Source organism: Physeter macrocephalus, chromosome 11 (genome assembly GCF_002837175.3).
Source record: "Physeter macrocephalus isolate SW-GA chromosome 11, ASM283717v5, whole genome shotgun sequence".
In the NCBI taxonomy this organism is placed as follows: domain Eukaryota; kingdom Metazoa; phylum Chordata; class Mammalia; order Artiodactyla; family Physeteridae; genus Physeter; species Physeter macrocephalus.
In genome coordinates this window covers 76498732-76514987 of record NC_041224.1, presented here as the reverse complement: position 1 = coordinate 76514987, position 16256 = coordinate 76498732, and the positions used below count along the sequence as shown (strand labels likewise).

Genomic DNA, 16256 nt, shown 5'->3' with positions numbered 1-16256 from the left:
TGCAAAAATCCACACTAACCTGACAGATGACTCAGTTAGCAAGAGGGTGATGACTTACATTCAGCATCTATGACAGCAGCCTTTCCTCTTGTGATCTTCTCAGTAGACAATTAAAAACCTCAATCTCTGCAATTTCTTAGAACTCCACCTGGCCCATTTGAACTAAAAAACAAATGAACTAATCTCAGAATGACTCTTTCATGGAGTCTTCAACACTCCATATTGTTAAAAGGTGGTCTTGCTAGTGTACTATGAGTGGAACAATTGTTATGAAGCAGGGTATTCCTCACATCCAGGCCTTATAAATCTCACCTTTTCTTTAGCTTCTTGGGAGTGTGGAAAGGACCTTGGAGCTAGCAGCTTCGACTGAGCTCTTCAGTGGTGTTATAACCACCAGTTAGCACTAATGCCACAGAAACAACTGTTAACCATCTACCAGATTCTGGATGGTTGCCATGATTAGACCTCAATTCTTGGGAAATCTTGCCTGGCCCTTATGTGGAAATAAATGCTCATAACTCTAGAAATCTCCCAGGAACAAGACATTATGGAAATCTGGAAGGGTTAAGGGTGTCCCTTCATCCTCTAAGTCAGCCAATAGTTGGAGAGTTGGGAAAAAAAACAAGCTGCAAATCAAACAGATCTGAGTTCAAATCTCAACTCTGCCATCTACTAGCTTTGTGAGTTTTTCCAAGTTGTATTATTCCCCCAACGCTCAGTTTTCCCTATCTTATGAGGACTAGATGTAGTGAATGTAAAGCCTCTGTAAATGCAGTTATTTTTGAAAGTGACGGAAGTGCTCTTGCCTTGCAGAGCTCTGTCTTGATGCTGGGGGTTCTTCATTTTCCTTCATTCTCGTTCCTCCTCTGAAACTATGGGCCTCAGAATCCCAGCTCTGCCACTTAGCAAAGTATGTAACTTGTCCACATAACTGAACCTCTTTGCACAGTTTCCTCATCTTTAAAATGGGGATAGTAACAGTCCCAACTCCATAGCACTGTTGTGAGGACTGAATGAGTTAAAGTATGTGAAGCACATAGAGCAGAGCTGAACACATAAGAGTACCAGGTAAGTTATCAGTCTCATGGGCGGGGGGGATTACTTGCCAGCTCATCGTATCTTCCCTTTTGGACTGAAAGCTCCTTGTGGCTTGAAACCTTCTTTCTTTACCTGCTGCAAACTCCCGTTGGCTGTTAAACCTCATCTGTGGGATGCTCAGCCCCTTCCCAAGGACTCACTGGCTGGGAAAGGGCAGGATGTGACCAGTGCCCAGGCTAGTGAACCTTTGGCCCCAAACTCAGCCCCTGAGCCTCAGGTCCCATCTCTAAAGTGGACGGAGCCCTGTGGCATTGGTCCAGTTCATTACCAGAAAGAAATCTTACTGCCAGAGTCTAGAGGGGGTGCAGGATCTATTTTTTAAATGGTTTTTTTTTTTTTGAGTTGGTATTAGTCCAGAGTTTGCCTCAGATGTGCATCCATGGGTCCATCATCTCTGGTCACGCTCCCTCATTTTCCTCCTGCAACATCCTCTCCCCAACCCCTCTCCGTTAACCCTGACACCGCACCATCCCTCTCCCACAAAAACTTCCCAGCTCATCGGGTTTTCCTCCTACAGAAACTGGAGGGAGGTGGCTTCAGACGCCTGAGGGTGGAAACCCACCCAGGCCCAAACCTTTCTTATTTTAGCTTCGGTGTGAGTATGTAACACAGGTCTCCAGCTCGTCTTCTGTCCTATCTTCCAGGAAAAGGGTTCTGGGAGGAAACCATCCTGCCTGGAGTGTGAATAATGCTGCTGTCAGAGTCTCAGGTAATTTACATGACACGCAACCCCATGACGTAAGGCACTCATCGCTGCGCCCAGAGCTTGGCTGGCACTCTGTGAATGTTCGGTCTCATCCTTGCCCCAGACCCGTACCTAGCTGACTCTGGGGGAAGACCACTCTGGTGTCTGGCTCACAGACCACAAACAGGTGCTCCTCTCCATCCCCCAGAGTGGTAGGATGCACACCACTGGCTGTCCCAGAGGAAGTGCCCAGTGTTGAACCAGAAGGCTGGGGAGGGGTGATGAGTTCCCTCTGCCCTGCTTGGGGTTTCCTCTGTGCAGGTGGGGCCATCACAGGGGTCTGCATCCACATTTGCATCCAACACCACCTAGTTTCCCAGCTCTCACGGCATCAGGAGCTGGAATGTCCCTCCTCATTTCCTAGTATGAGGACGCACCAGCCAGTCCTGCGTCAGGACCCTGGACATTTAGGTGGGTTTTCCCACTAAGAGCATTCTGCTTTCAAAGAAGGAAACATGGCCAGATCTCCACAGTGTTTTTTCAACATGACGGTTAAACATGTTCTTTCTCACAATCTCAGATAAACACCTGGAGCCACATCATCTCAGGTTTTGTCACTTCGAGAACTACTTGATAAGTAATTATAAGTCAACACCCCGACGTAACCGATAGCTAACCAGCCATCAGATGTCACTGAGGAGACCTGATTTATCCTTTTCATTTGCACTGGGAGAGCAAAGGAACAAGGAGTTAGGAAAAACCACCAGAAACAGCCATGACACATATCATTAAATAAAACTGTGACAGGCCTTGATTACAAGAGCTGCCAGCCTCCTGAACAGGCCCATACCCGCACTTGCATTAACCCCGGGCAGCTGAAAGCAGCTTGTCCAGCCGAGGTGCTGGGGATTTTGTCAGCACCGCCGCCATAATTAACAAGGCAGGGCCACCTACCCTGAACCTTTCTCTCTGACTTCATTCTTCAGCAGTGCTAGAGTGTAAATAAACTTGTTTATCAAGATCAGAATGGGGGTGGTAATGAAGTCTTATTTGTGTCACCACAATGACAAGTCTTTGTGCACAGTGGAACTCAGGAGAGTGGAGAAAATAACCAGAGAAATTGTATTTCTGTTCTACGGTTGCCATACAGATGTCTTGGACCAAAGTTACTGCAGTCAGTATTCTCTTTTTCTTTTGATTGTGTGTCCGTAGTAGAGGAAAACCTTGTTACTGTGCCTAATGTGGTAAACAAAATTATACCGTGTGCAGCAAGAAGAGAAGTGAGACAAGAAACACTGATGAATGTCCCAACGGGTGTGATCTTAGTGGCCAGTGTGTGGTTTTTTATGACATGAAGGCATGAATACAAGGAGCCTAATTATTGCTTTCAATTGACAAAGTGTGGTGAATTGGAGAATGTTGCAGGACAACTCTGGCTGTGTCTCAAAGCAGCTTCAGAAGTAAATATAGAAATTCTTGTTTACACGGAGTTACATAAAAAAATCATTTAAAAAAGCAAGGCCAGTTTTTCATACCTTATTGAGTGGATCTGGCAGATGATGAATTTCGTTTGCTTTTGTTGTTCTGTAGCAGTGATCCACAAACACCAGCCCATGGGCCCAGTCTGGCCCACTGCTGGTTTTTATAAATAAAGTTTTATTGGGAAAAACTACATTCATTTGTTTATGTGTTGTCTGTGGCTGCTTTCATGATACAACAGCAGAGTCGAGTAGTTACAACAGAGACCATACAGCCCGCAAAGCCTAAAATATTTGTGATTTGGCCGTTTATAGAAAAATATCACTGACCTTTGTTCTTTTGGAAAGTGTTATTTCAGAGAAGGTGCACAGGCTGCTGGTGAGGAGGTGGCCAAAGGGAGAAGGGAAAGAAAAAGTCATATATGGGAAGAAAGAAACAGAAAGAGTATATGCAGGGGAAATTGGGGCCTTCAGTTAAGATCTGGGTTCCAACGTGAACAGGGAGAGGAGAGGGTTCTGTGGGTTGTGATTCCATTTTTTAATAAGCAGTCTATGCAGAGTATAAATCTAAATGGAACAGCTTGGGTGCAAAGAGAAATTACCATGTAGGTTTTTATAGAGGCATTACACATTTTATCAAGTTATGGGATCTCTGACTCCCAAATAAATGTCATCAATATCAGAACTACAGTAGAGCCAAACACTTCTTTGGAAGCTCAAAAATGGGAGGGAAGGATCCTAACTTCCTCTTGTCCATTGTTGGGGGGTATTTAAAGCAGTTGCAGTCTCTCATTGTTAGGACTTTGTATGAAGGTCATCACCTACATTTGTTGCTGCAAATTGAGAGAAAAGAAACATGGAGCATTTTTCTCATGCTGGAGGGACCTCTTGCCCAATAGGGTTCATTATATTAGGCCAGTGCCTACCTGTTTAATAATTCTATTTGTACTCAGAAACCAAGTGGGTCGTAAGGCAAGTACTGGCCATGGCTTTTACTGGAGATGGGGATCTTTGAATCCAGGCGGTGGAGGTGTGGTATCGCTCTGAGTAGATGCTAAGTAATGTGACTATTAATACAGTAAGAACACGTTAGTACAGACAGCCCAACGTCTGGGCCTTCTTAGACAAAATGTGACTTCTAGTTCAGAAAGTCCTAGTAAAACTTTGCTGCTTTCCTTTCTTGTTCTCTCGGTGAGAAAGACAAAGCCCTGTGTACACAGTCTGGCAGTAACCACGTGCTCAGCAAGAACAACACGACAACAGAAATGGTAGCTAACCCTTGGGGCACAGAGAGGATAAGTAACTTGCCCAGGGTCACACAGCTAGAAAGTGGGGGAGCCTGGCAGTCTGGCTCCAAACTCCATGCTTTAAAAAAAATGTTTCAAAGGACTTCAGGTACATAGAATTGGATTAATTATAATCTTTGTATGATACACTCTTTTTTTTTTTTTTTTTTATCAAGCTGGACATTTAGGCACTAATCTTTTAGTTCTTTGTCGAATGAATAATGTGTTTCCTGAACTATCCAATCTGTAAAATACAAAGAATCACACAGTTCATTTACATGTCGGTCAATCAATGAGAATGTATTGGACACTTCTGATGTATCTAGCATTGTAATAATTACATATTATTTTCATTGTCAATAAGTAATAATATTTTTTTGGCCCTCACATAGAATAAAGTATATGAAAGATTCAATTCTTTCCCTAACAGAGTCAAAATTATATTGCTCTGAGTTTTTAACATCTTTATTGGAGTATAACTGTTTTACAATGTGTGTTAGTTTCTCCTTTACCACAAAGTGAATCAGTTATACATATACATATGTTCCCATATTTCTTCCCTCTTGCGTCTCCCTCCCTCCCACCCCTCTCGGTGGTCACAAAGCACAGAGGTGGTCTCCCTGTGCTATGCGGCAGCTTCCCACTAGCTATCTAATTTACATTTGGTAGTGTATATATGTCCCTGCCACTCTCTCACTTCGTCACAGCTTACCCTTCCCCCTCCCCATGTCCTCAAGTCCATGCTCTAGTAGGTCTGTGTTTGTATGATACACTCTTTCATGCATAGACTCTTTTACTTATTTAACTAATGAAGTTACAAAGCACTAAACACACACACGTATGTATGGTCTTAGTTTGGGCTCCCACGGAAGCAGACCCTGAGGGGATTTGGGTGCGGGTAGTTTATTTGGAAGGTGTGGGGAAATCAGCAGGAGAGTCGGGGAGTGAGGCAGGAAAAGAGGCAGGGAGAAAGGGTATGTTCTTAAGCAGCAGCACAAAAGGCAGCTGGATCTTACCCTTGGGGGCAAACTGGAAAACACACAGCTCAGAATGGCCCGATGCACCCGAGGGGTACAAGAGTGGGGGCATTTACACCCCAACCCCCGTCAGTTGATAGTTTACAGATGCTGACCATGGGGGAAATGGGGGAAAGGAATGGGGGAAAGGCTTTGAGGACAGAAATGCACATCCTGGTAGGTGGTAGGAATCTGGGGCACATGCAAAAGCAGGGTTCAAAGCAATGTTTCTCAATCTTTTTTTTTTTTAATTATTACCGCTCTAAGGAGACTTTTAAAGCAATTTTTCCTAATTGCCCCTGTCCCATCAAGTTTTAATACTGCAAATATATTGTTTATCTGTTTATGTACTGTTGTCCTTTGGAGGGGGGGGTTGCAAACCATTAAAATATGCAAGACTTTTTTATTTTTTGTCCCCTGTGTTGTCAGTGGTCTCTAGAGGAACAGAACCAACAAGGTGTGTGTGTGTGTGTGTGAGAGACTTCATTCAAAAGTATATAAATTATGTATATTTATAAAATAAGGAATTAGCTCCTGTGATTATGGAGGATGACGAGTCCCAAGATCTGCCGTCGACAAGTTGGAGGCCCAGGAGACCCAGGATGGGGTAGTTCCTTTCCTAAGGCCAGCAGGCTTGAGACGCAAAGAAAGCTGATGTTTCAGTTCAAATACCAAGGAAGGAAAGAAGCGACTTCCGAACTCAGGATAGTCTGGCAGGAGGGAAAGTCAGCCTTTTTGTTCTATTCAGGCCTTCAACTGATGGAATAGCGCCCACCCACATTAGGAAGGGCAATCTGCTTTGCTCAGTCTACCAATTCAAATGTTTATCTCACCCAGAAACACCCTCACAGACACATTCAGAATAATGCTTGACCAAATGTCTGGACAGCCAGTGGCTCGGTCAAGTTGAAACAAAATAACCATCACCTCTACCACCCCTTGCCCCGTACCAATTTTCGCCCAGTTGGGGGCGCTATTGCCCACGTTGAAGACACATGGTCCAAGTGACCTGGACAAGGTACAGACAGCATCTGGTACGTGTATACCTCAGGCACACACCGTCCTGCTCTGGTCTCTGTCGCTGCTCTTTGGGGTGACCCATCATGGTGCTGGAGTGGTGGGCGAGTCCATGGGAACAGAGAGAGGAGTATGTCACATCACTTCATCATTCTAGGCTAAGGAGTCCCCGGGGAGGAGAGAAAGAGACAGGAGAGGGTAGGACAGATTTGAAGCAAATGATGAAATTTGATAATCCATCACAGCAGAAATGAAGCTCTGGTTTTCATTATTTTCTGGGATTCTTTTGCAGTTTCGATTTCCCCGAAAGGAGCCCCGGCACAAAGCAATTAGGCCCTGCCTTGGTATTTCGCTGCTATTGAAATCAGATCCTAGAGAGGATGTGAACATCCTTCTCAGAGGCTGAGTCCCACCACAATCTCGCACCAATGTCAAGCTAACTCTCATGTTCCCGAGTTGAAAAGCGGTTGAACAGATGGTGGCTGACACCTTTTGCAGGAATCCTGGAAACCCACCAGTCTACCCACTGAGGTATGAAAAAAAAAAAGGGCGGTGAGGGGGGTATCCAAAAATGTGGTGAAGAGAGAAAATGACTGGAGTGGAATGAGCCCAGGAGAAGACCGTGCTGCGTGGGGTGATGGAGGAGGAGCACCCTCCACCAACAGCCAGGAGCCGGGTAGCAGGGCAGGGCACTGGCTTTCTCCAGGGTGGGACGTGAGGCAACCAGGAGGCTGAGAACAACCAGCATCCTGACCAAGCCTGTCCGCTGGGGACACTCCTTCCCCTGAACGTTCCAAAGACGAGTTAGAGTAAAAGCATTCCAAATTTTTGTGATTGCCTTAAAATAACAGCATTTCTCCCAGATTCTAAATGGAACCTTAAGTTGTGAAAACTAGATGGTAGAAAATGTGAAGAGAAGAAAAGGAAAAGCAGTGCAGTGTGACACCTACTTTTTTCTTGAGAGAGCACAGCACACTACAAACTTGTGTCTAGACTTTTTCCCTGAAAGGCAAGCAAGGAAAATGTTCTGCTGTTTCGTTGATAGGATAAGAAAAAGAAATTTAAGCAAAGACTGTCTTTGGTGGGGAGAGGAAAAGAGCAGCTTTAACATGAAGTAATACCTTGGTAAGGTGTATGTACCTATTATTGTGCCAAATGATTTCAGATTTTTTAAAATAGAGGGGGCAGTGATTGTTGGACATAATCCAAGACACGATGCCAAATTCTTTCCCCTTTTATTAAACTTGAGACGTAATATCTATGTGACATTTGTCCTGGTAGCACACTCATCTTTCAGCCTCAGTGACAGCTTTGTGGCTGACCACATAAAACGTACTAGAAATTAAACTAACCTAGCAGAGTTGCTTTGATTTTTTCAGTTCCTACACCTTTAAGGCATTATAGAAACCCTCGTAGGAATGGGAGAGAATCCTAGAACATCAATCCATGATGTATCATTGTTTGAGGACTAGAGTCTTAAAGAACATCAATCCAAATCACCCCCTTCACTTTCCAGAAGTAGGAGCTGCATCTGGATGGGTTGAGCAATTTACTGAAGGTTACCAGCAGGTCAGCAACAAACAGGTGGGGAGAACCCAGATTTCTTGCCTCAGGGCAAGCCTACTTACTCCTCCTAACACAAAATGAGGGAACTACACACAGGTTCACTGAAAAGCCCACTAAATGGGAACCTAAGACAACTGCTTGACATGTTAGAAACTGTGAGGGGGGAAATTTACTCAGCACCACAAGAAGGGGAAATAGCTTGACAGTGGCAGCACAGAGGTTAGCTTTCCATCTGCCTAGTAAAAAACTGTCCAGTGAAAAAAAACAAAAAAAAAACAAAAAGAAACTGTCCAGCGGAGTCATCAGAAGGATATTGGGAAATCCCCATGCCAAAACCTTCAAAAAACACACCCAAATCTCACACACCTGTTTTCAGATGCCTGAAGATCAAGAATAAACATTTTCTTCCATTTCACAACTTAAAAAGGGGCTTTCTATGCAAATGGAGGTGACATGTTCGTCCCCAATAAAGTCAAATTGTAGTATTGCAGACACACTGGAAAGCAAGGTTAAATGTGCTGGCCTAGAGCTCCTGTAGCAAAGGAAAGAGCTGGAGTTGGGAAGACCAAACATCAGTGACCACAGATCAGTTCTTGGAGCAGGTTTTGATAGAGCCATAGGACCCCTGGGTTTGCAGAACCCAAATTCAAAAAGGGATACACAAGATGATCTTTTGGGACCATAGAAAGGAAATATTAGACTTTTTGCTTTTTATGTTTTATGTAAAAATGAAGGAAGAAATTACCTTTAATGAGTATCTAATATGTGGATAACATTACCGCTCTCCTTTGGTCAAACATCCCCAGTGTGTAAGGTACCAGGAATCCTGAAGGATAAGAGGAAGTCTCATCCTAATACATTGCAGTCTAAGTACCAGATTAAGTGGCTTCTTATATGATGGTATCTAGTTTTATATAAACTAGCTCTAACAAAATGGACAAGTGGAATCTTTGGATGTGTTAATGATGAGCTATTTGGACTAATGCTCCTACTTTCATTTTCACATCTAAAAATGCTAGTTAAAATAGATTTTTAAAAATCTTCTTAAAATATCAAGGAATTGGCAGCATAGTTAGGAATTACAAGGTAATTGAAAATTGATGGAAAAGTGAAACCCTGAAAACCCTTTTTCTTAAGGAATTCACTGATCTAGGCACATTAAGCATTAGATTTTACAACCTCTTAGGGCAAGAGGTACAGAAATCAAGCCATAATAAACTCTCCCCCAAATAAACTGGGACTCCAAAGGATACTCTCTCAAGTTATGGGTGATCTGGAAGTGACCCAACCCTTGCATGGATTTGCAGCTCAAAGTAACATCATTTGGGAGGATCAAAACGCTGCTGTGAACTTCATTTGAAAGAATCTCAGACTGTAGTGCTTTGAGGTGTATGCAGCAGAAACAAATGCAAATCCTCTTGTAAAAAATGCTCCTTCCTTCTAGATTTCAAGTTATTCCTACAAATAATTTTTAATGACAAAAAGCAGCACATAACTAAGAATAATCAAGTACATAAGAAAATAAGCGCTGTGAATGAGAACAATAAGAAACAACATAAAATAGAAACATCTCAAGACTTTATGTATTGGAACTGAAAGTATGCTTACTATGTTTAAAGATTAAAGACAATCTACAGAAACTAGCACAACATTGTGAAGCAACTATAGCCCAATTAAAAAAAATGATTAAAGACAATCTAAAATATATATACAGGGAATGAGAAACTGTAAAAGTGACATAGAGGACTTGGGAAAAAAACCAAATAAGATTTCTACAAATAAAAAGTTCAAGAATTGAAATGAAGAACTCAGTGGATGCACACAAAAACAGACTAGACATAGCCAAGGAAAGACTCTAATGAAATGGATGATGTGTTAGAGGACAATTTCCAGGATGCAGTACAAAGAGGCAAAAAGATGAATACAGAATAGAGGTTACAAGATATGGAAGATAACATGAGAAGGTCTCACAGCCATTTCAGCAGAGTCCTTGAAGGAGAGAACAGAGAGAATGATCTGAGGAAGTATTTGAAGAGATAATGGCTGAGAATTCAACACTGAATCACTCCATAATGAATTCAGTTTTAAGTAGTATAAATAAAAAGAGATGCAAATGTAGATATATCACAGTGAAACAGCAACGCATGAAAAATAAGTAGAAAATTATAAAAAGAGCCAGAGTAAAAAGATGTACTGCCTTGGAAAGAGTGACAGACTTATAGCTAACTTATCAGTTCTAACAATGGAAGTCATGAGGCAGTTGAATATCTTCAACAGGATGAACAAAAACGGCTACCAGTCTAGGATTCCATACTCAGAGACAATATCTTTCAAGGGCAAAATAAACATACTTTCAGGAACAAACAAACACAGTGACTTTACCACCAGTAGATTCTCATTAAAAGAAATTCTAAAGGCAGAAAGAAATTGATCCCAGAATGAAGAGGAAGAAGGAATGAAGAGCCAAGAAAGTTAGAAAATATGTGGCTAGTTCTAAGCAAACATTGACTGTATAAAATAATAATATTGTCTTGTGAAGTTTAAAAAAGAGACAGAGATTAAGGGAGAATTGTAGTGGTGGCAGCTCTTTACTTGCTCTGAATCTCTACATAACATCAGACAATGTTTATAACAGAACTGGTGACAAGATATCCCCCAAACCCTAAAATAGAAGTGGGTGTGGAAAAACCACCAATAATTCAAAGATCTTCATGGTATTGGAGTCTGTGTGGGAAGAAGAAAAAGGAAGCAACAGAGTAGCATTTGAAATACCTAAGAACAGCAGAATCCCAACTGGAATTTACAGAAAACTTTGGAAAGCCAACTGAGAACAGCATTTGAAACTGCGAGGGGCCAGTACTAGGTGAGTATGAGGCTCATGAACTCTAAAAACTGTCTCTGTAGGGCTTCCTTCCAGGCCCAACACTGGAGGGAAAGTGCTGCAAAGTCAAATTAAAATTAAGCCAGATAGGGCTTCCCTGGTGGCGCAGTGGTTGAGAGTCTGCCTGCCGATGCAGGGGACACGGGTTCGTGTGGCCGCTGAGCCTGCGCGTCCGGACCCTGTGCTCCGCAACGGGAGAGGCCACAACACTGAGAGGTCCGCGTACCGCAAAAAAAAAAAAAAAAAAAAAAAAAAAAAATTAAGCCAGATAAAGGCAATACAGATGAAGAAAACAGAAAGCCCAGAGCAAAATAAGAGAGGGGACCAGAGACAGGAAATCTCAGAAAGTAAGCCATCCGATTTTTCACATCACACAGAAACAACAAAAGAGGGAGCTTTATGATGTTAGAAAAAATTCCTGGACCCCACGTCTTAGCTTGGACTGATATAAGAAAAGAATAGAAGTTTATTTCTCACGGTTCTGGAGGCTGAAAGACTGAGGTCAGGGTGTCAGCATGGTTGAGTTCTGCTCAGAGCCCTCCTCCAGGCTGCAGACTGCTTGATGTATCTTCAGGTAGTGGAAGGGTGAGAGAGATTTCTGAGGTCTCTTTATAAGAGCACTAATCCCATTCATGGGGGCTGAGCCCTTATGACCTAATTATCTACCAAAGACCACACCTCCTGATACTATCACATTGGGGTTTAGAACTTCAACATATAAATTTTTTTTTTTTTTTTTTTGCGGTACGTGGGCCTCCACTGTTGTGGCCTCTCCCATTGCGGAGCACAGGCTCTGGACACGCAGGCTCAGTGGCCATGGCGCACAGGCCTAGCCGCTCTGCGGCATGTGGGATCCTCCCGGACTGGGGCACGAACCTGTGTCCCCTACATCGGCAGGCAGACTCTCAACTACTGCGCCACCAGGGAAGCCCAACATATAAATTTGAGGGGCAAAAGTATGCAGTGTGTTACACCCTGCTTTATTCTCAAAGTCAGGAAAATGAATTTCACCTAAAAATTAACAGTTAGAAAGAACAATATGATCATATTTGACGAAGTTAGAATTTTTAAAAAAAAGGAACAAAGACATTAAAAACATAAAAAGCCATGCCCACAAAATAGATATAAATGTAATTTCCTATTTCACATGAAGCTAAAAAAATTTAAGAAAATGATAAAAAGTCATGAAAATACATCAAAATGATAAAAACTTAAACATGAAGTGACAGAAATAGTTAAGAAATAATTAGAAATAAAAGGAAAAACGTCATTTCAGAAATGAAGACTAAACTAGAAGGAACACAAAGAAAAATAAACAAGTAATGCCTTAAGACTAACATAAGGTGAAAAAAAGTTTTTAAATAAAAAAGAAACAAAGAAAGGGATAAAAAAATTTGGGAGTGGGCTTACCTGGTGGCGCAGTGGTTGAGAGCCCGCCTGCCGATGCAGGGGACACGGGTTCATGCCCTGGTCCGGGAAGATCCCACATGCTGTGGAGCAGCTAAGCCCGTGAGCCATGGCCACTGAGCCTGCGCGTCTGAAGCCTGTGCTCTGCAAAGGGAGAGGCCACAACAGTGAGAGGCCTGCGTACTGCAAATAAATAAATAAATAAATAAATAAAAAACGAAAAAAACTTTGGGAGAAAGTGACAAATGTTAAATATAACAAAGAAGACTAAACATATGGATAATAGAAGATCTGAAGAAGCAAGCTATACAAGGGAACAAAACAAATATTAAAGACTATAATCCAAGAAAACTTGTCTAAAATTAGAAAAAAAAATGAAAAATTAAATGTCAAAAGAGGATACCATGTACCTATGAATATCAACCAAATGTTACTTTCACCTAGAGACATTCTACTGTAATTACTGGACTTTAAAGAAAAGATTAGAAAATTATTTTGAGCATCGGTAGAGAGAGAAGGGAATTTTTAAGAAAAGAATACTAGATTACCATCAGACTGAGTGATGGCTTAGAGAGGGTGAGTATAGTCATGGGCTCTGACAATATGTACTACAACTACTAAAAAATGGAGATAAGATGGAAAGGGCATATGCAAAAGGATTTATTTTAATGTTTTAAATAATCATATTAGTAATTTATTAGTATTTTTATTTCAAGTCTATTGTTAGTATAATTAGGATAAGACAAATGACCAATTATGGGAAATTATAAATATATCCTCTTTCATATTCTTGAGAATCAGGATTCATGGTGTAGAAGAGAGGAGCTAAGGGTGTAATAGAGAAGTTACATAAAATCTTGTTTTGAATTAGATTAGAAGTATCAATATTGAGTCATGTGATATTTTACCTTTAAATATATATTTGTACATTTGTGTACAGGACATGAAAAGAATGATATACATCAGATTTAGAAAACCTCAGAAGTGTGTGTGTGTGTGTGTGTGTGTCTGTTTGTGTCTGTGTATGTGTGTTTAGTTCCACTGAAAAGAAAACAGCGACCAACCTAGAGCAACGAGTATTCCCAGTGCTGAGATTGTGGTCTTAAAGTTCTATTTCTTACTAAAAGGAAGCAGGACTTCTTGCAGAAATGCCTAAATCCAGGTCTGGTGCAGAAAATTCGCAAGGTGAACCTGGAACATCTTGTCATATCAGGTCATAATGAAGCTTTTAAAGACTCCTAGTCTCATGTCAAAAGGACTCAGGAACCAACCTGAAGAGGCCCCCACTGGGACAATTTGAGCTGCAGTAAAAATAATGTTTAAATTCATGAGTTCATAATAATATTGAGGGAAAAAAAAAGAATTGGTCTCCCTCAGAGGATGATTGGAAACTAATTTATTATCTTGAAAACTTCTGAATAAAGGAAAAGATTCCAGGATTTTCCTGTCTTTCCCATATGAACTGTACCGCAGGGTAACAAGATAGCAGATGGAGAAGTGTCTTCTTATAATAGTATTACAACTATTAAAAAACAAGAAAAAAAAAGATAGGATATCACCATTTTGCAGTCCCTAACAAATTTATAGGTTTAGCTACTAATAATGTTATTAAATAACATCAATGATTGCTAACATCAAGAAGGGTGACAGCTGGACACTATGTACCTCTATAGTCTTGCCAAACTCTAACTAGAGTCATGCAAAAGGGGTCAAACCCAAATCTGATCCAAACACCTGATTTTCTGGAAATATAGAGAGCAGAGAAAGATGTTGAACCATGAGGATGTGATTTTTAAAAAAACTCCTGTTGGAAACTAAACTACTCATCACACAGCCCAGGTTCTTCAAGGCATGAACTGTAAGGAAAAGAAAAAGATGGAAAAAGAACTTTTAGATTGAAAAAAATATCAAAAAAATGTAATGGGCAATGCAATGCTCTAGTGTCTAGGGATGCATATTTGGGTGATAAAACTACTTTTAAAAGAAATGCAAGAAAATTGTAAGTACAGAAATGAAGGTAGTGACCATGTAAGTGGTGAGGAGAGGGTTGTAATTGGGAAGAAGCATACAAAGGTGCTTCTGGGTGGCCAGCAAAATTTTACTTCTGATCTGAATGGTCTTTTTCTTAAAATGTTCATTAAGCCATACATTTGATTCATGTGGCTTTCTGTCTTCTGAGTTTTATTTTACAGTAAGAAGATTATTTAAAAATAGATTGAATACATGATAATAATGTTACATAAGGTTGGGAGAAGGGATGTGGAGATAAAGTGGTCTAAGGTCCTTGTATTGTCTGGGAAGAGGGTAAAGGTGGTGATGATCTTTACACTTAAGTATACATATTGTAATTCTTAGAATAACAGCTAAAATAATAGAAATAGAATGTAGAACTTTGAATGTAGTGGAAGGAAAAAATGGAATGATGACATTTTTGTTTGTCTGCTTATCCAATCCAGAGATTGGTTCAAGATGGCGGAGTAGAAAGATGTGTGCTCACTGCCTCTCGTGAGAGCACCAGAATCACAACTAACTGCTGAATAATCATTGACAGGAAGACACTGGAACTCACCAAAAAAGATATCCCATATACAAAGACAAAGAAGAAGCCACAATGAGATGGTAGGAGAGGCGCAATCACAAGAAAATCAAATCCCATAACTGCTGGGTGGGTGACTCACAGACTGGAGAACAATTATACCACAGAAGTACACCCACTGGAGTGAAGGTTCTGAGCCCCACATCAGGCTCCCCAATCTGGGGGTTCAGCAACAGGAGGAGGAATTCCCAGAGAATCAGACTTTGAAGGCTAGTGGGATTTGATTGCAGGACTTCGACAGGACTGGGTGAAACAGAGACTCCACTCTGTAATGTGCACATCAGGACCCAGGGGGAAGGAGTAGTGACCCCACAAGAGACTGAACCAGACCTACCTGCTATTGTTGGAGGGTCTACTGCAGAGGTAGGGGGTGGCTGTGGCTCACTGTGGGGACAAACACACTGGCAGCAGAAGTTCTGGGAAGTACTCCTTGGCATGAGCCCTCTGGGAGCCTGCCATTAGTCCCAACAAAGAGCCTGTAGCCTCCAGTGCTGGGTTGCCTCAGGCCAAACAACCAACAGGGAGGGAACCCAGCCTCACCCATAAGCAGACAAACAGATTAAAGTTTTACTGAGCTCTGCCTGCCAGAGCAACACCCAGCTTTACCCACCACCAGTCCCTTCCATCAGGAAGCTTGCACAAGCCTCTTAGATAGCCTCATCCACCAGAGGGCAGACAGCAGAAGCAAGAAGAACTACAATCCTGCAGCCTGTGGAACAAAAACCACATTCACAGAAAGATAGACAAGATGAAAAGGCAGAGGGCTATGTACCAGATGAAGGAACAAGATAAAACCCCAGAAAAACAACTAAATGAAGTGGAGATAGGCAACCTTCCAGAAAAAGAATTCAGAATAATGATAGTGAAGATGATCCAGGACCTCGGAAAAACAATGGAGGCAAAGATCAAGAAGATGCAAGAAATGTTTAACAAAGACCTAGAAGAATTAAAGAACAAACACCTAGAAGAATTAAAGAACAAACAAACAGAGATGAATAATACAATAACTGAAATGAAAAATACACTAGAAGGAATCAATAGCAGAAAAACTGAGGCAGAAAAACGGGTAAGTGACCTGGAAGACAGATTGGTAGAATTCACTGCCATGGAACAGAATAAAGAAAAAAAAAATGAAAAGAAATGAAGACAGCCTAAGAGACCTCTGGGACAACATTAAACGCACCAACATTCGCATTATAGGGGTCCCAGAAGGAGAAGAGAGACAG

The 16256-nt window shown here is 41.6% G+C and overlaps 1 long non-coding RNA gene across 1 annotated transcript; it reads left to right on the top strand.

Moving 5' to 3' along the window:
• The first annotated feature begins 1158 nt into the window (after positions 1-1158).
• LOC114487209 (uncharacterized) lies at positions 1159-16250 on the top strand. The gene is made up of 3 exons (XR_003682123.2): positions 1159-1807; positions 6873-7111; positions 14891-16250. It is a non-coding gene; the product is annotated as an uncharacterized lncRNA (long non-coding RNA).
• The last annotated feature ends 6 nt before the right edge of the window (positions 16251-16256 follow it).